Below are 26,456 nucleotides of genomic sequence, written 5' to 3'. Positions count from 1 at the left end.
ATTTTAAGGCACATTAAAATGTCAGATACGAAACTGATGAATGAATAATCTCAGACAACTTGATAGATTCACTCCTCATTATTTACTCATAGTTTATGACGTCATATATGTTGTACGTTTTCATGTTTGTTTCTGGAGAAGACACTTTTATTCTACATGTTTGAATTCGTAATTGAAGATAATGTAACAGCAAGGACAAATGCAGATAAAAGTGATATACTTTTCATAAAGATATAACGATCAGAAAACCAAATAGATGTCTTTATTATACGATAGAACATTCAGCAATCCCATGTGGTCTAGTGGTAAGGATTCCTGGCTTTCACCCAGGTGGCCCGGGTTCGATTCCCGGCATGGGAATGTGTTTTCTTTTTTAGAAAGACACGAATTAAGCAAGGAAATTTATGGGAAATCATGCCCTCCCCGGTGTGTGATTTAAGGGAGACTTAACTGTCGTTTTTTAGCACATTGAAATTTTTTAAAATTTTATTTGCATACTCGTATGAATTTTCGTGTGTAGAACACAAATTCAAAAAGTCTTGTGAATTTTTTTTTAAATTAAAAGGTTATGAGGGGTTATATGGTGGGGTGCTTAAACCTCTATTCTGCCCAAAGTTGTGTAGAGTAAAGTGGGTCTTTTTTTTCTCAGTAAGCGAAGTAAACCCAAAGACGAATGTGAACTCACAAAATGGGGTTTGCCAGTGAGGTCTAGGTGCATACATTTTCTCAAAATTAACTCCTACTTTATGACTTCACCTATGTTTCACAATTTTTTTTTCACTCCTAAGCAAGACACTTTATTCTACATGTCTAACTTCATAAATGAAAATGATTTATCAGCATCGAGCAACGGTAGCAAGTAGTGATGAAAGATAAATACTTTTGATGAAGACATCAGTGGAGAACCGGGAAAGCAGAAGTTCCATGTGGTCTAGTGGTTAGAATTCCTGGATTTCACCCAGGCGGCCCGGGTTCGATTCCCGGCATGGGAATGCTTATGGTTTTTTGTTCTTTTTTTCTTACTTAAGAAATTTATTGGATTTAACTTAAAGATCATGCTACAAAAAAAGTAAGATTCTTAAATAATTAAAACGTTCATCTTGGACAAGGAAAACAAAACCCTAGTGGTGATCGTGACTCTCAAAGAAAAGGAGATAATTTTCAGATATTACGAATTAATTTTTAAACAGATTATTTTGTATCACTTAGTCACTTATATCTTTGATAAAGCCATGATTATTGCATACAACACTCAATGTTCACGTGTGGTTTTTGTGGTTATCATTACTAGCTGGAAACTTGGGTTCGATTCGCGATTACTTCTACAGTAAAGTGACCTTTTAATGTAACATTCTTCATTTCAGTTTGACATCAACTCCATCAACGCCACCAGTCTACTCGTTCTCCTTCGATCAACCTCAATCAAACCTGTGTTCTCTTTCTCAGTTTGTCCTATCTTTTATTTCTTACATAACAGATATGTATTAGAAAACAATTAACAAGATGTTAATCTTCTCGATTCTTAAATATTAGGATCTATATAATTGACCAACCCCTCCCCTTAAAATTGCCGGCCTTTAACCAAAATTAGAGATCGTGGCTCTTAATGCGCAGACACGCCCTCAGATTACGCCAACCTGAAACGATTTCTGGGTGGCGAACATGTGTGGGCTCTGTTTGCGGGACTCTTCTTTCTATAGCTCCTTGACGGAGCTGCAGTCCTGGGTGAAAAAAAAGACCGAGACTGGGCACCTGGCACCTAGAACGTCGTCAGGTGCTCTACCAGTCGGGTAATGGGATCGGCAGATGTTTCGCTTTAGAAATTTATAGAGGTTTAGTGACGGGGAAGTGCGACGACGTTCTCGGGGAGACGAAACGTTCTCGGGGTGACGAAAGAGGTTGTTTGGTAGACAAGGCTGAAAGGCATGAGGGCATATACATTCCATGCATTGACTTCTTGAAGTTTCACTTGCAAAGAAAATTGAGGGTGGGTTTATTGAAAGGTGGATGTGAGTTGTGAAAATGGCAAGAGTGGATGGTACTTCTCTAAGTGTAGACCTGTGAGTCGGAGAAAGAGAATTGAAGAGGGCATTTGCTCTTGGTGTTCAGGGAAATCTTGAACAGTGGGGTTCTTTCTTTTATTTTTTTAACCATTTTATACTGTGCTATATTTCCCTTCATTCTCATCAGATACCGTGTATACTTACATTTTTTTTACTTATTCTTTTACTTGTTTCAGTTATTTGACTGTGGCCATGTTGGAGCACCGCCTTTAGTCGAGCAAATCGGCCCCAGGACTTATTCTTTGTAAGCTTAGTACTTATTCTATCGGTCTCTCTTTTGCCGAACCAGCCAGCAGAGGTTGTCAAGCGATGACGGTTGGAAAAACACAGACACACATACACACAAGCACCCACATTAATTTATACATGCATATATATATATATATATATATATGACTGGCTTCTTTCAGTTTCCGTTTACCAGATCCACTTACAAAGCTTTTGTTGGCCTGAGGCTATAGTAGAAGACATTTGCCCAAGGTGCGACGCAGTGGGACTGAAACCGGAAGCATGTGGTTGGGAGGCAATTCTTCTTACCACACAGCCACACCTGCGCCTGTACGATTCCCAAGAACAAAAGCGAATGTAACAACTGTACATATATATATACCACTACATTTATATATTTTTTTCTCCTTGTTTCTCTCCTTATTTCTTTCTGTGTTCCTTTCAGTTGAAGAGCGTAGCTCCAAATGTCAAAGACTTTCTCTATTCCCGAGCGTTAAACTAATACAACCATTTGTTGTTTACACCACCTGTCTTTGTATGTTGTTTGTTTTCGTAAATTCTCCCATATATATATATATATATATATATATATATATAAGCCGTGTATGAAAGCGCTGAAAATATATCAATAAAAATCCTTTAAAATTTACCTTAAAGAAAAAACGAAAAACATAGCGTTCCCATGCCGGGAATCGAACCCGGGCCGCCTGGGTGAAAGCCAGGAATCCTAACCACTAGACCACATGGGAGAGCTGCTGTTTAAGCGTAATAGTTATAACTTTATCATAAATGTATTTCTTTCATCGGTGACCTCGTTTTGCTGACTGCCGTTACGTGATAGTCATTCGCCTAGAGATATATTTAGGGATGCATTTAGTGTAAAGTGTGTGGTTCAGTAGCAAAATTATAATTATGTAACATATTTAAAGTCATAAACAATCAGTAAATAATGAAGATTCGATCCAACGATTAGTATGAAATTCCTAAACTCTTTCCACTTTCCAATTTGACATTGTATTTACGTTTAACCCTTAGGCGTTCAGATTAATTTACCTTATTTATTCACATTGTTCTAAATTAATCCTGAATTATCTTGTGACTTTCACAATTTCGATGCTGTGATTGCTTAGTTTTAGAATGGCATTGTAGGGTAAGTGTGAGAGATCAGACCTGCCTTGATGGAACATAGAGCATATTGAATATGAAAAGAAAATTTGAATAAGCCAAAGCTTTTTGTCTCTGTCTCTGTCTCTCTGTGTCTCTATCTCTCCCTCCCTCTCGTCCTCCCTCTTGTCCTCCCTCTCATCCCCTCTCTCTCTCTCTAAAATCTCAAATGGCGGTAAATTTATTAAACATTCGGACTTTTCTATTTCCTCTAAAGATTATCATCTTGAAATGAACAAAACAAACACAGAATAGAAAAGATCTTTTTCTGTTTGGTTCACAGTTTTTGAAATTTTTTAATCATGGGAAATGCTTTCAAATGTCGTATATTGATATAATTTTTCACGATTTAGCTGATGTTATTCACTTGTTCCAGAAAAATTTTAGAAAAATATTATAGAGGTTTAATGTTTGTTTATTTTTATCCAATCAGAAAACAAGATTTAGAAGCTGACATTTTGTGCGTGATGATAGTACTACGATGACAAGACATTTAACGACGGAAGATTTGATAAGTTTTAATGAAGAAAGTCATGAGAAATGTTGGAACAGGGATGTAAATAGTATATAAAAAAAAGAAAAATCCTCAATGAACTTTTTTTTTTTTTCGAAAAATTCAAAAAAAAGTCTGCGATGCACTCTAGGAGTTTGTCAAACAAATTACACTTTTCGTACCTTATGCGTCACATAAACTCGCAGAGATACGAGTCAACCATAGAATGGAGGGTGCCACAGCATCGGTTGTTACTTCGTTTGACAAAGAACCATGTGCTTTCCACTTGTTGCGTGTGGGAACCATCTTTCGAGTTAATAAACTCAGCGCTGTGGTCCACTGTTCTATGTCGAAAGTTATAAATCTCGTTGGCCCTTCACAAGTCACTGAAAATTGTGGTTCCTGGAAGAATCGACTGACGTATGCATTCCTCCAGTGTATCGCGATTCGACATGGCACCGCATAAAGAAAAAACATGTCTAGTCTCGCGGCACACTCCTCCGAAAATCAACTGATCAGGTAGCACCCTTCCTCTGTTAGCAGACTATACCTTGGTTTGTTATTACAGAAACAGGTACCAATATGTCTGTGGCTTTCGATCGGCTAAAATTTGCCAACTTTAAAAGCTATCAAACTTTCATTTATTAATTCATGGGTGGGTGGGGGGAATGAATTTCATTTACATTATTAACATACAAAACTACATCAATACACCAAATTTGAAATCAACTGAAGCAAAATTAAAGGAATTTAAAAGTGTGATCCAGACAGAAAAGATCCGACGATGTAATCCCTCAAAATTTCAGGTTCTGTTCACATTGTAGAAAGGATTTTTATTTTTAAAGGTGGTTCAGCTAGCAGAATCGTTAGCACGCAGGATGGTTCAAATTCCACTGAGGTTGACTTTACTTCTTATCCTCTCGGGGTCGATGTAATCGACTAGTCACTTCCACAAAAATCTCAGCTTTTCTGCCTATAGTAGAAAGGATTATTGTTATTTTAAGGCACATTAAAATGTCAGATACGAAACTGATGAATGAATAATCTCAGACAACTTGATAGATTCACTCCTCATTATTTACTCATAGTTTATGACGTCATATATGTTGTACGTTTTCATGTTTGTTTCTGGAGAAGACACTTTTATTCTACATGTTTGAATTCGTAATTGAAGATAATGTAACAGCAAGGACAAATGCAGATAAAAGTGATATACTTTTCATAAAGATATAACGATCAGAAAACCAAATAGATGTCTTTATTATACGATAGAACATTCAGCAATCCCATGTGGTCTAGTGGTAAGGATTCCTGGCTTTCACCCAGGTGGCCCGGGTTCGATTCCCGGCATGGGAATGTGTTTTCTTTTTTAGAAAGACACGAATTAAGCAAGGAAATTTATGGGAAATCATGCCCTCCCCGGTGTGTGATTTAAGGGAGACTTAACTGTCGTTTTTTAGCACATTGAAATTTTTTAAAATTTTATTTGCATACTCGTATGAATTTTCGTGTGTAGAACACAAATTCAAAAAGTCTTGTGAATTTTTTTTTAAATTAAAAGGTTATGAGGGGTTATATGGTGGGGTGCTTAAACCTCTATTCTGCCCAAAGTTGTGTAGAGTAAAGTGGGTCTTTTTTTTCTCAGTAAGCGAAGTAAACCCAAAGACGAATGTGAACTCACAAAATGGGGTTTGCCAGTGAGGTCTAGGTGCATACATTTTCTCAAAATTAACTCCTACTTTATGACTTCACCTATGTTTCACAATTTTTTTTTCACTCCTAAGCAAGACACTTTATTCTACATGTCTAACTTCATAAATGAAAATGATTTATCAGCATCGAGCAACGGTAGCAAGTAGTGATGAAAGATAAATACTTTTGATGAAGACATCAGTGGAGAACCGGGAAAGCAGAAGTTCCATGTGGTCTAGTGGTTAGAATTCCTGGATTTCACCCAGGCGGCCCGGGTTCGATTCCCGGCATGGGAATGCTTATGGTTTTTTGTTCTTTTTTTCTTACTTAAGAAATTTATTGGATTTAACTTAAAGATCATGCTACAAAAAAAGTAAGATTCTTAAATAATTAAAACGTTCATCTTGGACAAGGAAAACAAAACCCTAGTGGTGATCGTGACTCTCAAAGAAAAGGAGATAATTTTCAGATATTACGAATTAATTTTTAAACAGATTATTTTGTATCACTTAGTCACTTATATCTTTGATAAAGCCATGATTATTGCATACAACACTCAATGTTCACGTGTGGTTTTTGTGGTTATCATTACTAGCTGGAAACTTGGGTTCGATTCGCGATTACTTCTACAGTAAAGTGACCTTTTAATGTAACATTCTTCATTTCAGTTTGACATCAACTCCATCAACGCCACCAGTCTACTCGTTCTCCTTCGATCAACCTCAATCAAACCTGTGTTCTCTTTCTCAGTTTGTCCTATCTTTTATTTCTTACATAACAGATATGTATTAGAAAACAATTAACAAGATGTTAATCTTCTCGATTCTTAAATATTAGGATCTATATAATTGACCAACCCCTCCCCTTAAAATTGCCGGCCTTTAACCAAAATTAGAGATCGTGGCTCTTAATGCGCAGACACGCCCTCAGATTACGCCAACCTGAAACGATTTCTGGGTGGCGAACATGTGTGGGCTCTGTTTGCGGGACTCTTCTTTCTATAGCTCCTTGACGGAGCTGCAGTCCTGGGTGAAAAAAAAGACCGAGACTGGGCACCTGGCACCTAGAACGTCGTCAGGTGCTCTACCAGTCGGGTAATGGGATCGGCAGATGTTTCGCTTTAGAAATTTATAGAGGTTTAGTGACGGGGAAGTGCGACGACGTTCTCGGGGAGACGAAACGTTCTCGGGGTGACGAAAGAGGTTGTTTGGTAGACAAGGCTGAAAGGCATGAGGGCATATACATTCCATGCATTGACTTCTTGAAGTTTCACTTGCAAAGAAAATTGAGGGTGGGTTTATTGAAAGGTGGATGTGAGTTGTGAAAATGGCAAGAGTGGATGGTACTTCTCTAAGTGTAGACCTGTGAGTCGGAGAAAGAGAATTGAAGAGGGCATTTGCTCTTGGTGTTCAGGGAAATCTTGAACAGTGGGGTTCTTTCTTTTATTTTTTTAACCATTTTATACTGTGCTATATTTCCCTTCATTCTCATCAGATACCGTGTATACTTACATTTTTTTTACTTATTCTTTTACTTGTTTCAGTTATTTGACTGTGGCCATGTTGGAGCACCGCCTTTAGTCGAGCAAATCGGCCCCAGGACTTATTCTTTGTAAGCTTAGTACTTATTCTATCGGTCTCTCTTTTGCCGAACCAGCCAGCAGAGGTTGTCAAGCGATGACGGTTGGAAAAACACAGACACACATACACACAAGCACCCACATTAATTTATACATGCATATATATATATATATATATATATGACTGGCTTCTTTCAGTTTCCGTTTACCAGATCCACTTACAAAGCTTTTGTTGGCCTGAGGCTATAGTAGAAGACATTTGCCCAAGGTGCGACGCAGTGGGACTGAAACCGGAAGCATGTGGTTGGGAGGCAATTCTTCTTACCACACAGCCACACCTGCGCCTGTACGATTCCCAAGAACAAAAGCGAATGTAACAACTGTACATATATATATACCACTACATTTATATATTTTTTTCTCCTTGTTTCTCTCCTTATTTCTTTCTGTGTTCCTTTCAGTTGAAGAGCGTAGCTCCAAATGTCAAAGACTTTCTCTATTCCCGAGCGTTAAACTAATACAACCATTTGTTGTTTACACCACCTGTCTTTGTATGTTGTTTGTTTTCGTAAATTCTCCCATATATATATATATATATATATATATATATATAAGCCGTGTATGAAAGCGCTGAAAATATATCAATAAAAATCCTTTAAAATTTACCTTAAAGAAAAAACGAAAAACATAGCGTTCCCATGCCGGGAATCGAACCCGGGCCGCCTGGGTGAAAGCCAGGAATCCTAACCACTAGACCACATGGGAGAGCTGCTGTTTAAGCGTAATAGTTATAACTTTATCATAAATGTATTTCTTTCATCGGTGACCTCGTTTTGCTGACTGCCGTTACGTGATAGTCATTCGCCTAGAGATATATTTAGGGATGCATTTAGTGTAAAGTGTGTGGTTCAGTAGCAAAATTATAATTATGTAACATATTTAAAGTCATAAACAATCAGTAAATAATGAAGATTCGATCCAACGATTAGTATGAAATTCCTAAACTCTTTCCACTTTCCAATTTGACATTGTATTTACGTTTAACCCTTAGGCGTTCAGATTAATTTACCTTATTTATTCACATTGTTCTAAATTAATCCTGAATTATCTTGTGACTTTCACAATTTCGATGCTGTGATTGTTTAGTTTTAGAATGGCATTGTAGGGTAAGTGAGAGAGACCAGACCTGCCTCGTTGGAACATAGAGCATATTGAATATGAAAAGAAAATTTGAATAAGCAAAATCTTTTTGTCTCTGTCTCTGTCTCTCTGTGTCTCTATCTCTCCCTCCCTCTTGTCCTCCCTCTCATCCCCCCTCTCTCTCTCTAAAATCTCAAATGGCGGTAAATTTATTAAACATTCGGACTTTTCTATTTCCTCTAAAGGTTATCATCTTGAAATGAACAAAACAAACACAGAATAGAAAAGATCTTTTTCTGTTTGGCTCACAGTTTTTGAAATTTTTTAATCATGGGAAATGATTTCAAATGTCGTATATTGATATAATTTTTCACGATTTAGCTGATGTTATTCACTTGTTCCAGAAAAATTTTAGAAAGATATTATAGAGGTTTAATGTTTGTTTATTTTTATCCAATCAGAAAACAAGATTTAGAAGCTGACATTTTGTGCGTGATGATAGTACTACGATGACAAGACATTTAACGACGGAAGATTTGATAAGTTTTAATGAAGAAAGTCATGAGAAATGTTGGAACAGGGATGTAAATAGTATATAAAAAAAAGAAAAATCCTCAATGAACTTTTTTTTTTTTTTTCGAAAAATTGAAAAAAAAGTCTGCGATGCACTCTAGGAGTTTGTCAAACAAATTACACTTTTCGTACCTCATGCGTCACATAAACTCGCAGAGATACGAGTCAACCATAGAATGGAGGGTGCCACAGCATCGGTTGTTATTTCGTTTGACAAAGAACCATGTGCTTTCCACTTGTTGCGTGTGGGAACCATCTTTCGAGTTAATAAACTCAGCGCTGTGGTCCACTGTTCTATGTCGAAAGTTATAAATCTCGTTGGCCCTTCACAAGTCACTGAAAATTGTGGTTCCTGGAAGAATCGACTGACGTATGCATTCCTCCAGTGTATCGCGATTCGACATGGCACCGCATAAAGAAAAAACATGTCTAGTCTCGCGGCACACTCCTCCGAAAATCAACTGATCAGGTAGCACCCTTCCTCCGTTAGCAGACTATACCTTGGTTTGTTATTACAGAAACAGGTACCAATATGTCTGTGGCTTTCGATCGGCTAAAATTTGCCAACTTTAAAAGCTATCAAACTTTCATTTATTAATTCATGGGTGGGTGGGGGGAATGAATTTCATTTACATTATTAACATACAAAACTACATCAATACACCAAATTTGAAATCAACTGAAGCAAAATTAAAGGAATTTAAAAGTGTGATCCAGACAGAAAAGATCCGACGATGTAATCCCTCAAAATTTCAGGTTCTGTTCACATTGTAGAAAGGATTTTTATTTTTAAAGGTGGTTCAGCTAGCAGAATCGTTAGCACGCAGGATGGTTCAAATTCCACTGAGGTTGACTTTACTTCTTATCCTCTCGGGGTCGATGTAATCGACTAGTCACTTCCACAAAAATCTCAGCTTTTCTGCCTATAGTAGAAAGGATTATTGTTATTTTAAGGCACATTAAAATGTCAGATACGAAACTGATGAATGAATAATCTCAGACAACTTGATAGATTCACTCCTCATTATTTACTCATAGTTTATGACGTCATATATGTTGTACGTTTTCATGTTTGTTTCTGGAGAAGACACTTTTATTCTACATGTTTGAATTCGTAATTGAAGATAATGTAACAGCAAGGACAAATGCAGATAAAAGTGATATACTTTTCATAAAGATATAACGATCAGAAAACCAAATAGATGTCTTTATTATACGATAGAACATTCAGCAATCCCATGTGGTCTAGTGGTAAGGATTCCTGGCTTTCACCCAGGTGGCCCGGGTTCGATTCCCGGCATGGGAATGTGTTTTCTTTTTTAGAAAGACACGAATTAAGCAAGGAAATTTATGGGAAATCATGCCCTCCCCGGTGTGTGATTTAAGGGAGACTTAACTGTCGTTTTTTAGCACATTGAAATTTTTTAAAATTTTATTTGCATACTCGTATGAATTTTCGTGTGTAGAACACAAATTCAAAAAGTCTTGTGAATTTTTTTTTAAATTAAAAGGTTATGAGGGGTTATATGGTGGGGTGCTTAAACCTCTATTCTGCCCAAAGTTGTGTAGAGTAAAGTGGGTCTTTTTTTTCTCAGTAAGCGAAGTAAACCCAAAGACGAATGTGAACTCACAAAATGGGGTTTGCCAGTGAGGTCTAGGTGCATACATTTTCTCAAAATTAACTCCTACTTTATGACTTCACCTATGTTTCACAATTTTTTTTTCACTCCTAAGCAAGACACTTTATTCTACATGTCTAACTTCATAAATGAAAATGATTTATCAGCATCGAGCAACGGTAGCAAGTAGTGATGAAAGATAAATACTTTTGATGAAGACATCAGTGGAGAACCGGGAAAGCAGAAGTTCCATGTGGTCTAGTGGTTAGAATTCCTGGATTTCACCCAGGCGGCCCGGGTTCGATTCCCGGCATGGGAATGCTTATGGTTTTTTGTTCTTTTTTTCTTACTTAAGAAATTTATTGGATTTAACTTAAAGATCATGCTACAAAAAAAGTAAGATTCTTAAATAATTAAAACGTTCATCTTGGACAAGGAAAACAAAACCCTAGTGGTGATCGTGACTCTCAAAGAAAAGGAGATAATTTTCAGATATTACGAATTAATTTTTAAACAGATTATTTTGTATCACTTAGTCACTTATATCTTTGATAAAGCCATGATTATTGCATGCAACACTCAATGTTCACGTGTGGTTTTTGTGGTTATCATTACTAGCTGGAAACTTGGGTTCGATTCGCGATTACTTCTACAGTAAAGTGACCTTTTAATGTAACATTCTTCATTTCAGTTTGACATCAACTCCATCAACGCCACCAGTCTACTCGTTCTCCTTCGATCAACCTCAATCAAACCTGTGTTCTCTTTCTCAGTTTGTCCTATCTTTTATTTCTTACATAACAGATATGTATTAGAAAACAATTAACAAGATGTTAATCTTCTCGATTCTTAAATATTAGGATCTATATAATTGACCAACCCCTCCCCTTAAAATTGCCGGCCTTTAACCAAAATTAGAGATCGTGGCTCTTAATGCGCAGACACGCCCTCAGATTACGCCAACCTGAAACGATTTCTGGGTGGCGAACATGTGTGGGCTCTGTTTGCGGGACTCTTCTTTCTATAGCTCCTTGACGGAGCTGCAGTCCTGGGTGAAAAAAAAGACCGAGACTGGGCACCTGGCACCTAGAACGTCGTCAGGTGCTCTACCAGTCGGGTAATGGGATCGGCAGATGTTTCGCTTTAGAAATTTATAGAGGTTTAGTGACGGGGAAGTGCGACGACGTTCTCGGGGAGACGAAACGTTCTCGGGGTGACGAAAGAGGTTGTTTGGTAGACAAGGCTGAAAGGCATGAGGGCATATACATTCCATGCATTGACTTCTTGAAGTTTCACTTGCAAAGAAAATTGAGGGTGGGTTTATTGAAAGGTGGATGTGAGTTGTGAAAATGGCAAGAGTGGATGGTACTTCTCTAAGTGTAGACCTGTGAGTCGGAGAAAGAGAATTGAAGAGGGCATTTGCTCTTGGTGTTCAGGGAAATCTTGAACAGTGGGGTTCTTTCTTTTATTTTTTTAACCATTTTATACTGTGCTATATTTCCCTTCATTCTCATCAGATACCGTGTATACTTACATTTTTTTTACTTATTCTTTTACTTGTTTCAGTTATTTGACTGTGGCCATGTTGGAGCACCGCCTTTAGTCGAGCAAATCGGCCCCAGGACTTATTCTTTGTAAGCTTAGTACTTATTCTATCGGTCTCTCTTTTGCCGAACCAGCCAGCAGAGGTTGTCAAGCGATGACGGTTGGAAAAACACAGACACACATACACACAAGCACCCACATTAATTTATACATGCATATATATATATATATATATATATATGACTGGCTTCTTTCAGTTTCCGTTTACCAGATCCACTTACAAAGCTTTTGTTGGCCTGAGGCTATAGTAGAAGACATTTGCCCAAGGTGCGACGCAGTGGGACTGAAACCGGAAGCATGTGGTTGGGAGGCAATTCTTCTTACCACACAGCCACACCTGCGCCTGTACGATTCCCAAGAACAAAAGCGAATGTAACAACTGTACATATATATATACCACTACATTTATATATTTTTTTCTCCTTGTTTCTCTCCTTATTTCTTTCTGTGTTCCTTTCAGTTGAAGAGCGTAGCTCCAAATGTCAAAGACTTTCTCTATTCCCGAGCGTTAAACTAATACAACCATTTGTTGTTTACACCACCTGTCTTTGTATGTTGTTTGTTTTCGTAAATTCTCCCATATATATATATATATATATATATATATATATATAAGCCGTGTATGAAAGCGCTGAAAATATATCAATAAAAATCCTTTAAAATTTACCTTAAAGAAAAAACGAAAAACATAGCGTTCCCATGCCGGGAATCGAACCCGGGCCGCCTGGGTGAAAGCCAGGAATCCTAACCACTAGACCACATGGGAGAGCTGCTGTTTAAGCGTAATAGTTATAACTTTATCATAAATGTATTTCTTTCATCGGTGACCTCGTTTTGCTGACTGCCGTTACGTGATAGTCATTCGCCTAGAGATATATTTAGGGATGCATTTAGTGTAAAGTGTGTGGTTCAGTAGCAAAATTATAATTATGTAACATATTTAAAGTCATAAACAATCAGTAAATAATGAAGATTCGATCCAACGATTAGTATGAAATTCCTAAACTCTTTCCACTTTCCAATTTGACATTGTATTTACGTTTAACCCTTAGGCGTTCAGATTAATTTACCTTATTTATTCACATTGTTCTAAATTAATCCTGAATTATCTTGTGACTTTCACAATTTCGATGCTGTGATTGTTTAGTTTTAGAATGGCATTGTAGGGTAAGTGAGAGAGACCAGACCTGCCTCGTTGGAACATAGAGCATATTGAATATGAAAAGAAAATTTGAATAAGCAAAATCTTTTTGTCTCTGTCTCTGTCTCTCTGTGTCTCTATCTCTCCCTCCCTCTTGTCCTCCCTCTCATCCCCCCTCTCTCTCTCTAAAATCTCAAATGGCGGTAAATTTATTAAACATTCGGACTTTTCTATTTCCTCTAAAGGTTATCATCTTGAAATGAACAAAACAAACACAGAATAGAAAAGATCTTTTTCTGTTTGGCTCACAGTTTTTGAAATTTTTTAATCATGGGAAATGATTTCAAATGTCGTATATTGATATAATTTTTCACGATTTAGCTGATGTTATTCACTTGTTCCAGAAAAATTTTAGAAAGATATTATAGAGGTTTAATGTTTGTTTATTTTTATCCAATCAGAAAACAAGATTTAGAAGCTGACATTTTGTGCGTGATGATAGTACTACGATGACAAGACATTTAACGACGGAAGATTTGATAAGTTTTAATGAAGAAAGTCATGAGAAATGTTGGAACAGGGATGTAAATAGTATATAAAAAAAAGAAAAATCCTCAATGAACTTTTTCTTTTTTTTTCGAAAAATTGAAAAAAAAGTCTGCGATGCACTCTAGGAGTTTGTCAAACAAATTACACTTTTCGTACCTCATGCGTCACATAAACTCGCAGAGATACGAGTCAACCATAGAATGGAGGGTGCCACAGCATCGGTTGTTATTTCGTTTGACAAAGAACCATGTGCTTTCCACTTGTTGCGTGTGGGAACCATCTTTCGAGTTAATAAACTCAGCGCTGTGGTCCACTGTTCTATGTCGAAAGTTATAAATCTCGTTGGCCCTTCACAAGTCACTGAAAATTGTGGTTCCTGGAAGAATCGACTGACGTATGCATTCCTCCAGTGTATCGCGATTCGACATGGCACCGCATAAAGAAAAAACATGTCTAGTCTCGCGGCACACTCCTCCGAAAATCAACTGATCAGGTAGCACCCTTCCTCCGTTAGCAGACTATACCTTGGTTTGTTATTACAGAAACAGGTACCAATATGTCTGTGGCTTTCGATCGGCTAAAATTTGCCAACTTTAAAAGCTATCAAACTTTCATTTATTAATTCATGGGTGGGTGGGGGGAATGAATTTCATTTACATTATTAACATACAAAACTACATCAATACACCAAATTTGAAATCAACTGAAGCAAAATTAAAGGAATTTAAAAGTGTGATCCAGACAGAAAAGATCCGACGATGTAATCCCTCAAAATTTCAGGTTCTGTTCACATTGTAGAAAGGATTTTTATTTTTAAAGGTGGTTCAGCTAGCAGAATCGTTAGCACGCAGGATGGTTCAAATTCCACTGAGGTTGACTTTACTTCTTATCCTCTCGGGGTCGATGTAATCGACTAGTCACTTCCACAAAAATCTCAGCTTTTCTGCCTATAGTAGAAAGGATTATTGTTATTTTAAGGCACATTAAAATGTCAGATACGAAACTGATGAATGAATAATCTCAGACAACTTGATAGATTCACTCCTCATTATTTACTCATAGTTTATGACGTCATATATGTTGTACGTTTTCATGTTTGTTTCTGGAGAAGACACTTTTATTCTACATGTTTGAATTCGTAATTGAAGATAATGTAACAGCAAGGACAAATGCAGATAAAAGTGATATACTTTTCATAAAGATATAACGATCAGAAAACCAAATAGATGTCTTTATTATACGATAGAACATTCAGCAATCCCATGTGGTCTAGTGGTAAGGATTCCTGGCTTTCACCCAGGTGGCCCGGGTTCGATTCCCGGCATGGGAATGTGTTTTCTTTTTTAGAAAGACACGAATTAAGCAAGGAAATTTATGGGAATTCATGCCCTCCCCGGTGTGTGATTTAAGGGAGACTTAACTGTCGTTTTTTAGCACATTGAAATTTTTTAAAATTTTATTTGCATACTCGTATGAATTTTCGTGTGTAGAACACAAATTCAAAAAGTCTTGTGAATTTTTTTTTAAATTAAAAGGTTATGAGGGGTTATATGGTGGGGTGCTTAAACCTCTATTCTGCCCAAAGTTGTGTAGAGTAAAGTGGGTCTTTTTTTTCTCAGTAAGCGAAGTAAACCCAAAGACGAATGTGAACTCACAAAATGGGGTTTGCCAGTGAGGTCTAGGTGCATACATTTTCTCAAAATTAACTCCTACTTTATGACTTCACCTATGTTTCACAATTTTTTTTTCACTCCTAAGCAAGACACTTTATTCTACATATCTAACTTCATAAATGAAAATGATTTATCAGCATCGAGCAACGGTAGCAAGTAGTGATGAAAGATAAATACTTTTGATGAAGACATCAGTGGAGAACCGGGAAAGCAGAAGTTCCATGTGGTCTAGTGGTTAGGATTCCTGGATTTCACCCAGGCGGCCCGGGTTCGATTCCCGGCATGGGAATGCTTATGGTTTTTTGTTCTTTTTTTCTTACTTAAGAAATTTATTGGATTTAACTTAAAGATCATGCTACAAAAAAAGTAAGATTCTTAAATAATTAAAACGTTCATCTTGGACAAGGAAAACAAAACCCTAGTGGTGATCGTGACTCTCAAAGAAAAGGAGATAATTTTCAGATATTACGAATTAATTTTTAAACAGATTATTTTGTATCACTTAGTCACTTATATCTTTGATAAAGCCATGATTATTGCATGCAACACTCAATGTTCACGTGTGGTTTTTGTGGTTATCATTACTAGCTGGAAACTTGGGTTCGATTCGCGATTACTTCTACAGTAAAGTGACCTTTTAATGTAACATTCTTCATTTCAGTTTGACATCAACTCCATCAACGCCACCAGTCTACTCGTTCTCCTTCGATCAACCTCAATCAAACCTGTGTTCTCTTTCTCAGTTTGTCCTATCTTTTATTTCTTACATAACAGATATGTATTAGAAAACAATTAACAAGATGTTAATCTTCTCGATTCTTAAATATTAGGATCTATATAATTGACCAACCCCTCCCCTTAAAATTGCCGGCCTTTAACCAAAATTAGAGATCGTGGCTCTTAATGCGCAGACACGCCCTCAGATTACGCCAACCTGAAACGATTTCTGGGTGGCGAACATGTGTGGGCTCTGTTTGCGGGACTCTTCTTTCTATAGCTCCTTGACGGAGCTGCAGTCCTGGGTGAAAAAAAAGACCGAGACTGGGCACCTGGCACCTAGAACGTCGTCAGGTGCTCTACCAGTCGGGTAATGGGATCGGCAGATGTTTCGCTTTAGAAATTTATAGAGGTTTAGTGACGGGGAAGTGCGACGACGTTCTCGGGGAGACGAAACGTTCTCGGGGTGACGAAAGAGGTTGTTTGGTAGACAAGGCTGAAAGGCATGAGGGCATATACATTCCATGCATTGACTTCTTGAAGTTTCACTTGCAAAGAAAATTGAGGGTGGGTTTATTGAAAGGTGGATGTGAGTTGTGAAAATGGCAAGAGTGGATGGTACTTCTCTAAGTGTAGACCTGTGAGTCGGAGAAAGAGAATTGAAGAGGGCATTTGCTCTTGGTGTTCAGGGAAATCTTGAACAGTGGGGTTCTTTCTTTTATTTTTTTAACCATTTTATACTGTGCTATATTTCCCTTCATTCTCATCAGATACCGTGTATACTTACATTTTTTTACTTATTCTTTTACTTGTTTCAGTTATTTGACTGTGGCCATGTTGGAGCACCGCCTTTAGTCGAGCAAATCGGCCCCAGGACTTATTCTTTGTAAGCTTAGTACTTATTCTATCGGTCTCTCTTTTGCCGAACCAGCCAGCAGAGGTTGTCAAGCGATGACGGTTGGAAAAACACAGACACACATACACACAAGCACCCACATTAATTTATACATGCATATATATATATATATATATATATATATGACTGGCTTCTTTCAGTTTCCGTTTACCAGATCCACTTACAAAGCTTTTGTTGGCCTGAGGCTATAGTAGAAGACATTTGCCCAAGGTGCGACGCAGTGGGACTGAAACCGGAAGCATGTGGTTGGGAGGCAATTCTTCTTACCACACAGCCACACCTGCGCCTGTACGATTCCCAAGAACAAAAGCGAATGTAACAACTGTACATATATATATACCACTACATTTATATATTTTTTTCTCCTTGTTTCTCTCCTTATTTCTTTCTGTGTTCCTTTCAGTTGAAGAGCGTAGCTCCAAATGTCAAAGACTTTCTCTATTCCCGAGCGTTAAACTAATACAACCATTTGTTGTTTACACCACCTGTCTTTGTATGTTGTTTGTTTTCGTAAATTCTCCCATATATATATATATATATATATATATATATATATAAGCCGTGTATGAAAGCGCTGAAAATATATCAATAAAAATCCTTTAAAATTTACCTTAAAGAAAAAACGAAAAACATAGCGTTCCCATGCCGGGAATCGAACCCGGGCCGCCTGGGTGAAAGCCAGGAATCCTAACCACTAGACCACATGGGAGAGCTGCTGTTTAAGCGTAATAGTTATAACTTTATCATAAATGTATTTCTTTCATCGGTGACCTCGTTTTGCTGACTGCCGTTACGTGATAGTCATTCGCCTAGAGATATATTTAGGGATGCATTTAGTGTAAAGTGTGTGGTTCAGTAGCAAAATTATAATTATGTAACATATTTAAAGTCATAAACAATCAGTAAATAATGAAGATTCGATCCAACGATTAGTATGAAATTCCTAAACTCTTTCCACTTTCCAATTTGACATTGTATTTACGTTTAACCCTTAGGCGTTCAGATTAATTTACCTTATTTATTCACATTGTTCTAAATTAATCCTGAATTATCTTGTGACTTTCACAATTTCGATGCTGTGATTGTTTAGTTTTAGAATGGCATTGTAGGGTAAGTGAGAGAGACCAGACCTGCCTCGTTGGAACATAGAGCATATTGAATATGAAAAGAAAATTTGAATAAGCCAAATCTTTTTGTCTCTGTCTCTGTCTCTCTGTGTCTCTATCTCTCCCTCCCTCTCGTCCTCCCTCTTGTCCTCCCTCTCATCCCCCCCTCTCTCTCTCTAAAATCTCAAATGGCGGTAAATTTATTAAACATTCGGACTTTTCTATTTCCTCTAAAGGTTATCATCTTGAAATGAACAAAACAAACACAGAATAGAAAAGATCTTTTTCTGTTTGGCTCACAGTTTTTGAAATTTTTTAATCATGGGAAATGATTTCATATGTCGTATATTGATATAATTTTTCACGATTTAGCTGATGTTATTCACTTGTTCCAGAAAAATTTTAGAAAGATATTATAGAGGTTTAATGTTTGTTTATTTTTATCCAATCAGAAAACAAGATTTAGAAGCTGACATTTTGTGCGTGATGATAGTACTACGATGACAAGACATTTAACGACGGAAGATTTGATAAGTTTTAATGAAGAAAGTCATGAGAAATGTTGGAACAGGGATGTAAATAGTATATAAAAAAAAGAAAAATCCTCAATGAACTTTTTTTTTTTTTTCGAAAAATTGAAAAAAAAGTCTGCGATGCACTCTAGGAGTTTGTCAAACAAATTACACTTTTCGTACCTCATGCGTCACATAAACTCGCAGAGATACGAGTCAACCATAGAATGGAGGGTGCCACAGCATCGGTTGTTATTTCGTTTGACAAAGAACCATGTGCTTTCCACTTGTTGCGTGTGGGAACCATCTTTCGAGTTAATAAACTCAGCGCTGTGGTCCACTGTTCTATGTCGAAAGTTATAAATATCGTTGGCCCTTCACAAGTCACTGAAAATTGTGGTTCCTGGAAGAATCGACTGACGTATGCATTCCTCCAGTGTATCGCGATTCGACATGGCACCGCATAAAGAAAAAACATGTCTAGTCTCGCGGCACACTCCTCCGAAAATCAACTGATCAGGTAGCACCCTTCCTCCGTTAGCAGACTATACCTTGGTTTGTTATTACAGAAACAGGTACCAATATGTCTGTGGCTTTCGATCGGCTAAAATTTTCTAAAATTTGCCAACTTTAAAAGCTATCAAACTTTCATTTATTAATTCATGGGTGGGGGGTGGGGGAATGAATTTCATTTACATTATTAACATACAAAACTACATCAATACACCAAATTTGAAATCAACTGAAGCAAAATTAAAGGAATTTAAAAGTGTGATCCAGACAGAAAAGATCCGACGATGTAATCCCTCAAAATTTCAGGTTCTGTTCACATTGTAGAAAGGATTTTTATTTTTAAAGGTGGTTCAGCTAGCAGAATCGTTAGCACGCAGGATGGTTCAAATTCCACTGAGGTTGACTTTACTTCTTATCCTCTCGGGGTCGATGTAATCGACTAGTCACTTCCACAAAAATCTCAGCTTTTCTGCCTATAGTAGAATGGATTATTGTTATTTGAAGGCACATTAAAATGTCAGATACGAAACTGATGAATGAATAATCTCAGACAACTTGATAGATTCACTCCTCATTATTTACTCATAGTTTATGACGTCATATATGTTGTACGTTTTCATGTTTGTTTCTGGAGAAGACACTTTTATTCTATATGTTTGAATTCGTAATTGAAGATAATGTAACAGCAAGGACAAATGCAGATAAAAGTGATATACTTTTCATAAAGATATAACGATCAGAAAACCAAATAGATGTCTTTATTATACGATAGAACATTCAGCAATCCCATGTGGTCTAGTGGTTAGGATTCCTGCCTTTCACCGAGGTGGCCCGGGTTCGATTCCCGGCATGGGAATGTGTTTCCTTTTTTAGAAAGACACGAATTAAGCAAGGAAATTTATGGGAATTCATGCCCTCCCCGGTGTGTGATTTAAGGGAGACTTAACTGTCGTTTTTTAGCACATTGATATTTTTTTAAATTTTATTTGCATACTCGTATGAATTTTCGTGTGTAGAACACAAATTCAAAAAGTCTTGTGAAATTTTTTTTTAATTAAAAGGTTATGAGGGGTTATATGGTGGGGTGCTTAAACCTCTATTCTGCCCAAAGTTGTGTAGAGTAAAGTGGGTCTTTTTTTTCTCAGTAAACGAAGTAAACCCAAAGACGAATGTGAACTCACAAAATGGGGTTTGCCAGTGAGGTCTAGGTGCATACATTTTCTCAAAATTAACTCCTACTTTATGACTTCACCTATGTTTCACAATTTTTTTTTCACTCCTAAGCAAGACACTTTATTCTACATGTCTAACTTCATAAATGAAAATGATTTATCAGCATCGAGCAACGGTAGCAAGTAGTGATGAAAGATAAATACTTTTGATGAAGACATCAGTGGAGAACCGGGACAGCAGAAGTTCCATGTGGTCTAGTGGTTAGGATTTCTGGCTTTCACCCAGACGGCTCGGGTTCGTTTCCCGGCATGGGAATGCTTATGGTATTTTGTTCTTTTTTTCTTATTTAAGAAATTTGTTGGATTTAACTTAAAGATCATGCTACAAAAAAAGTAAGATTCTTAAATAATTAAAACCTTCATCTTGGACAAGGCAAACAAAACCCTAGTGGTGATCGTGACTCTCAAAGAAAAGGAGATAATTTTCAGATATTACGAATTAATTTTTAAACAGATTATTTTGTATCACTTAGTCACTTATATCTTTGATAAAGCCATGATTATTGCATGCAACACTCAATGTTCACGTGTGGTTTTTGTGGTTATCATTACTAGCTGGAAACTTGGGTTCGATTCGCGGTTACTTCTACAGTAAAGTGACCTTTTAATGTAACATTCTTCATTTAAGTTTGACATCAACTCTATCAACGCCACCAGTGTACTCGTACTCCATCGATTAACCTCAATCAAACCTGTGTTCTCTTTCTCAGTTTGTCCTATCTTTTATTTCTTACATAACAGATATGTATTAGAAAACAATTAACAAGATGTTAATCTTCTCGATTCTTAAATATTAGGATCTATATAATTGACCAACCACTCGCCTTAAAATTGCCGGCCTTTAACCAAAATTAGAGATCGTGGCTCTTAATGCGCAGACACGCCCTCAGATTACGCCAACCTGCATCGATTTCTGGGTGGCGAACATGTGTGGGCTCTGTTTGCGGGACTCTTCTTTCTATAGCTCCTTGACGGAGCTGCAGTCCTGGGTGAAAAAAAAGACCGAGACTGGGCACCTGGCACCTAGAACGTCGTCAGGTGCTCTACCAGTCGGGTAATGGGATCGGCAGATGTTTCGCTTTAGAAATTTATAGAGGTTTAGTGACGGGGAAGTGCGACGACGTTCTCGGGGAGACGAAACGTTCTCGGGGTGACGAAAGAGGTTGTTTGGTAGACAAGGCTGAAAGGCATGAGGGCATATACATTCCCTGCATTGACTTCTTAAAGTTTCACTTGCAAAGAAAATTGAGGGTGGGTTTATTGAAAGGTGGATGTGAGTTGTGAAAATGGCAAGAGTGGATGGTACTTCTCTAAGTGTAGACCTGTGAGTCGGAGAAAGAGAATTGAAGAGGGCATTTGCTCTTGGTGTTCAGGGAAATCTTGAACAGTGGGGTTCTTTCTTTTATTTTTTTAACCATTTTATACTGTGGTATATTTCCCTTCATTCTCATCAGATACCGTGTATACTTACATTTTTTTTACTTATTCTTTTACTTGTTTCAGTTTTTTTACTGTGGCCATGTTGGAGGACCGCCTTTAGTCGAGCAAATCGGCCCCAGGACTTATTCTTTGTAAGTTTAGTACTTATTCTATCGGTCTCTCTTTTGCCGAACCGGTCAGCAGAGGTTGTCAAGCGATAACGGTTGGAAAAACACAGACACACATAAACACAAGCACACACATTAATTTATACATGCATATATATATATATATATATATGACTGGCTTCTTTCAGTTTCCGTTTACCAGATCCACTTACAAGGCTTTTGTTGGCCTGAGGCTATAGTAGAAGACATTTGCCCAAGGTGCGACGCAGTGGGACTGAAACCGGAACCATGTGGTTGGGAAGCAATTCTTCTTACCACACAGCCACACCGGCGCCTGTACGATTCCCAAGAACAAAAGCGAATGTAACAACTGTACATATATATATACCACTACATTTATATATTTTTTTCTCCTTGTTTCTCTCCTTATTTCTTTCTGTGTTCCTTTCAGTTGAAGAGCATAGCTCCAAATGTCAAAGACTTTCTCTATTCCCGAGCGTTAAACTAATACATCCATTTGTTGTTTACACCACCTGTCTTCGTATGTTGTTTATCTTCGTAAATTCTCCCATATATATATAAGCCGTGCATGAAAGCGCTGAAAATATATCAATAAAAATCCTTTAAAATTTACCTAAAAGAAAAAACGAAAAACATAGCGTTCCCATGCCGGGAATCGAACCCGGGCCGCCTGGGTGAAAGCCAGGAATCCTAACCACTAGACCACATGGGAGAGCTGCTGCTTAAGCGTAATAGTTATAACTTTATCATAAATGTATTTCTTTCATCGGTGACCTCGTTTTGCTGACTGCCGTTACGTGATAGTCATTCGCCTAGAGATATATTTAGGGATGCATTTAGTGTAAAGTGTGTGGTTCAGTAGCAAAATTATAATTACGTAACATATTTAAAGTCATAAACAATCAGTAAATAATGAAGATTCGATCCAACGATTAGTATGAAATTCCTAAACTCTTTCCACTTTCCAATTTGACATTGTATTTACATTTAACCCTTAGGCGTTCAGATTAATTTACCTTATTTATTCACATTGTTCTAAATTAATCCTGAATTATCTTGTGACTTTCACAATTTCGATGCTGTGATTGCTTAGTTTTAGAATGGCATTGTAGGGTAAGTGTGAGAGATCAGACCTGCCTTGATGGAACATAGAGCATATTGAATATGAAAAGAAAATTTGAATAAGCCAAAGCTTTTTGTCTCTGTCTCTGTCTCTCTGTGTCTCTATCTCTCCCTCCCTCTCGTACTCCCTCTTGTCCTCCCTCTCATCCCCCCTCTCTCTCTCTAAAATCTCAAATGGCGGTAAATTTATTAAACATTCGGACTTTTCTATTTCCTCTAAAGGTTATCATCTTGAAATGAACAAAACAAACACAGAATAGAAAAGATCTTTTTCTGTTTGGCTCACAGTTTTTGAAATTTTTTAATCATGGGAAATGATTTCAAATGTCGTATATTGATATAATTTTTCACGATTTAGCTGATGTTATTCACTTGTTCCAGAAAAATTTTAGAAAAATATTATAGAGGTTTAATGTTTGTTTATTTTTATCCAATCAGAAAACAAGATTTAGAAGCTGACATTTTGTGCGTGATGATAGTACTACGATGACAAGACATTTAACGACGGAAGATTTGATAAGTTTTAATGAAGAAAGTCATGAGAAATGTTGGAACAGGGATGTAAATAGTATATAAAAAAAAGAAAAATCCTCAATGAACTTTTTTTTTTTTTTCGAAAAATTGAAAAAAAAGTCTGCGATGCACTCTAGGAGTTTGTCAAACAAATTACACTTTTCGTACCTCATGCGTCACATAAACTCGCAGAGATACGAGTCAACCATAGAATGGAGGGTGCCACAGCATCGGTTGTTATTTCGTTTGACAAAGAACCATGTGCTTTCCACTTGTTGCGTGTGGGAACCATCTTTCGAGTTAATAAACTCAGCGCTGTGGTCCACTGTTCTATGTCGAAAGTTATAAATCTCGTTGGCCCTTCACAAGTCACTGAAAATTGTGGTTCCTGGAAGAATCGACTGACGTATGCATTCCTCCAGTGTATCGCGATTCGACATGGCACCGCATAAAGAAAAAACATGTCTAGTCTCGCGGCACACTCCTCCGAAAATCAACTGATCAGGTAGCACCCTTCCTCCGTTAGCAGACTATACCTTGGTTTGTTATTACAGAAACAGGTACCAATATGTCTGTGGCTTTCGATCGGCTAAAATTTTCTAAAATTTGCCAACTTTAAAAGCTATCAAACTTTCATTTATTAATTCATGGGTGGGGGGTGGGGGAATGAATTTCATTTACATTATTAACATACAAAACTACATCAATACACCAAATTTGAAATCAACTGAAGCAAAATTAAAGGAATTTAAAAGTGTGATCCAGACAGAAAAGATCCGACGATGTAATCCCTCAAAATTTCAGGTTCTGTTCACATTGTAGAAAGGATTTTTATTTTTAAAGGTGGTTCAGCTAGCAGAATCGTTAGCACGCAGGATGGTTCAAATTCCACTGAGGTTGACTTTACTTCTTATCCTCTCGGGGTCGATGTAATCGACTAGTCACTTCCACAAAAATCTCAGCTTTTCTGCCTATAGTAGAAAGGATTATTGTTATTTTAAGGCACATTAAAATGTCAGATACGAAACTGATGAATGAATAATCTCAGACAACTTGATAGATTCACTCCTCATTATTTACTCATAGTTTATGACGTCATATATGTTGTACGTTTTCATGTTTGTTTCTGGAGAAGACACTTTTATTCTACATGTTTGAATTCGTAATTGAAGATAATGTAACAGCAAGGACAAATGCAGATAAAAGTGATATACTTTTCATAAAGATATAACGATCAGAAAACCAAATAGATGTCTTTATTATACGATAGAACATTCAGCAATCCCATGTGGTCTAGTGTTTAGGATTCCTGGCTTTCACCCAGTTGGCCCGGGTTCGATTCCCGGCATGGGAATGTGTTTTCTTTTTTAGAAAGACACGAATTAAGCAAGGAAATTTATGGGAATTCATGCTCTCCCCGGTGTGTGATTTAAGGGATACTTAACTGTCGCTTTCAGCACATTGAAATTTTTTAAAATTTTATTTGCATACTCGTATGAATTTTCGTGTGTAGAACACAAATTCAAAAAGTCTTGTGAAATTTTTTTTAAATTAAAAGGTTATGAGGGGTTATATGGTGGGGTGCTTAAACCTCTATTCTGCCCAAAGTTGTGTAGAGTAAAGGGGGTCTTTTTTTTCTCAGTAAGCGAAGTAAACCCAAAGACGAATGTGAACTCACAAAATGGGGTTTGCCAGTGAGGTCTAGGTGCATACATTTTCTCAAAATTAACTCCTACTTTATGACTTCACCTATGTTTCACAATTTTTTTTTTCACTCCTAAGCAAGACACTTTATTCTACATGTCTAACTTCATAAATGAAAATGATTTATCAGCATCGAGCAACGGTAGCAAGTAGTGATGAAAGATAAATACTTTTGATGAAGACATCAGTGGAGAACCGGGAAAGCAGAAGTTCCATGTGGTCTAGTGGTTAGGATTCCTGGCTTTCACCCAGGCGGCTCGGGTTCGATTCCCGGCATGGGAATGCTTATGGTTTTTTGTTCTTCTTTTCTTATTTAAGAACTTTGTTGGATTTAACTTAAAGATCATGCTACAAAAAAAGTAAGATTCTTAAATAATTAAAACGTTCATCTTGGACAAGGAAAACAAAACCCTAGTGGTGATCGTGACTCTCAAAGAAAAGGAGATAATTTTCAGATATTACGAATTAATTTTTAAACAGATTATTTTGTATCACTTAGTCACTTATATCTTTGATAAAGCCATGATAATTGCATGCAACACTCAATGTTCACGTGTGGTTTTTGTGGTTATCATTACTAGCTGGAAACTTGGGTTCGATTCGCGATTACTTCTACAGTAAAGTGACCTTTTAATGTAACATTCTTCATTTAAGTTTGACATCAACTCCATCAACGCCACCAGTCTACTCGTTCTCCTTCGATTAACCTCAATCAAACCTGTGTTCTCTTTCTCAGTTTGTCCTATCTTTTATTTCTTACATAACAGATATGTATTAGAAAACAATTAACAAGATGTTAATCTTCTCGATTCTTAAATATTAGGATCTATATAATTGACCAACCCCTCCCCTTAAAATTGCCGGCCTTTTACCAAAATTAGAGATCGTGGCTCTTAATGCGCAGACACGCCCTCAGATTACGCCAACCTGCAACGATTTCTGGGTGGCGAACATGTGTGGGCTCTGTTTGCGGGACTCTTCTTTCTATAGCTCCTTGACGGAGCTGCAGTCCTGGGTGAAAAAAAAGACCGAGA

At 37.2% G+C, this 26,456-nt stretch overlaps 1 long non-coding RNA gene and 9 other non-coding genes across 10 annotated transcripts; 4 read left to right on the top strand and 6 right to left on the bottom strand.

Moving 5' to 3' along the window:
• Positions 1 to 288: 288 nt before the first annotated feature.
• Trnae-uuc (transfer RNA glutamic acid (anticodon UUC)) lies at positions 289 to 360 on the top strand. Its single transcript has one exon. It is a non-coding gene; the product is annotated as a tRNA-Glu (tRNA).
• A 2,608-nt stretch (positions 361 to 2,968) lies between these two features.
• Trnae-uuc (transfer RNA glutamic acid (anticodon UUC)) lies at positions 2,969 to 3,040 on the bottom strand. The gene has a single exon. It is a non-coding gene; the product is annotated as a tRNA-Glu (tRNA).
• Positions 3,041 to 5,232: 2,192 nt separating this feature from the next.
• On the top strand, positions 5,233 to 5,304 carry Trnae-uuc (transfer RNA glutamic acid (anticodon UUC)). The gene has a single exon. It is a non-coding gene; the product is annotated as a tRNA-Glu (tRNA).
• A 2,608-nt stretch (positions 5,305 to 7,912) lies between these two features.
• On the bottom strand, positions 7,913 to 7,984 carry Trnae-uuc (transfer RNA glutamic acid (anticodon UUC)). The gene has a single exon. It is a non-coding gene; the product is annotated as a tRNA-Glu (tRNA).
• Positions 7,985 to 10,166: 2,182 nt separating this feature from the next.
• Trnae-uuc (transfer RNA glutamic acid (anticodon UUC)) lies at positions 10,167 to 10,238 on the top strand. Its single transcript has one exon. It is a non-coding gene; the product is annotated as a tRNA-Glu (tRNA).
• A 2,612-nt stretch (positions 10,239 to 12,850) lies between these two features.
• On the bottom strand, positions 12,851 to 12,922 carry Trnae-uuc (transfer RNA glutamic acid (anticodon UUC)). The gene has a single exon. It is a non-coding gene; the product is annotated as a tRNA-Glu (tRNA).
• Positions 12,923 to 15,104: 2,182 nt separating this feature from the next.
• Trnae-uuc (transfer RNA glutamic acid (anticodon UUC)) lies at positions 15,105 to 15,176 on the top strand. The gene has a single exon. It is a non-coding gene; the product is annotated as a tRNA-Glu (tRNA).
• A 2,613-nt stretch (positions 15,177 to 17,789) lies between these two features.
• On the bottom strand, positions 17,790 to 17,861 carry Trnae-uuc (transfer RNA glutamic acid (anticodon UUC)). Its single transcript has one exon. It is a non-coding gene; the product is annotated as a tRNA-Glu (tRNA).
• Positions 17,862 to 22,437: 4,576 nt separating this feature from the next.
• On the bottom strand, positions 22,438 to 24,779 carry LOC149133475 (uncharacterized). Its single transcript, XR_016243285.1, has 2 exons — positions 24,486 to 24,779; positions 22,438 to 22,660 (listed from the first exon to the last, which is right to left on the bottom strand). It is a non-coding gene; the product is annotated as an uncharacterized LOC149133475 (long non-coding RNA).
• Positions 22,724 to 22,795, bottom strand: Trnae-uuc (transfer RNA glutamic acid (anticodon UUC)). Its single transcript has one exon. It is a non-coding gene; the product is annotated as a tRNA-Glu (tRNA).
• Positions 24,780 to 26,456: the final 1,677 nt, after the last annotated feature.

Source organism: Octopus bimaculoides, chromosome 10 (assembly GCF_046866305.1).
Source record: "Octopus bimaculoides isolate indiv1 chromosome 10, ASM4686630v1, whole genome shotgun sequence".
In the NCBI taxonomy this organism is placed as follows: Eukaryota; Metazoa; Mollusca; class Cephalopoda; order Octopoda; family Octopodidae; genus Octopus; species Octopus bimaculoides.
This window is presented reverse-complemented; position numbering and strand designations above follow the sequence as displayed.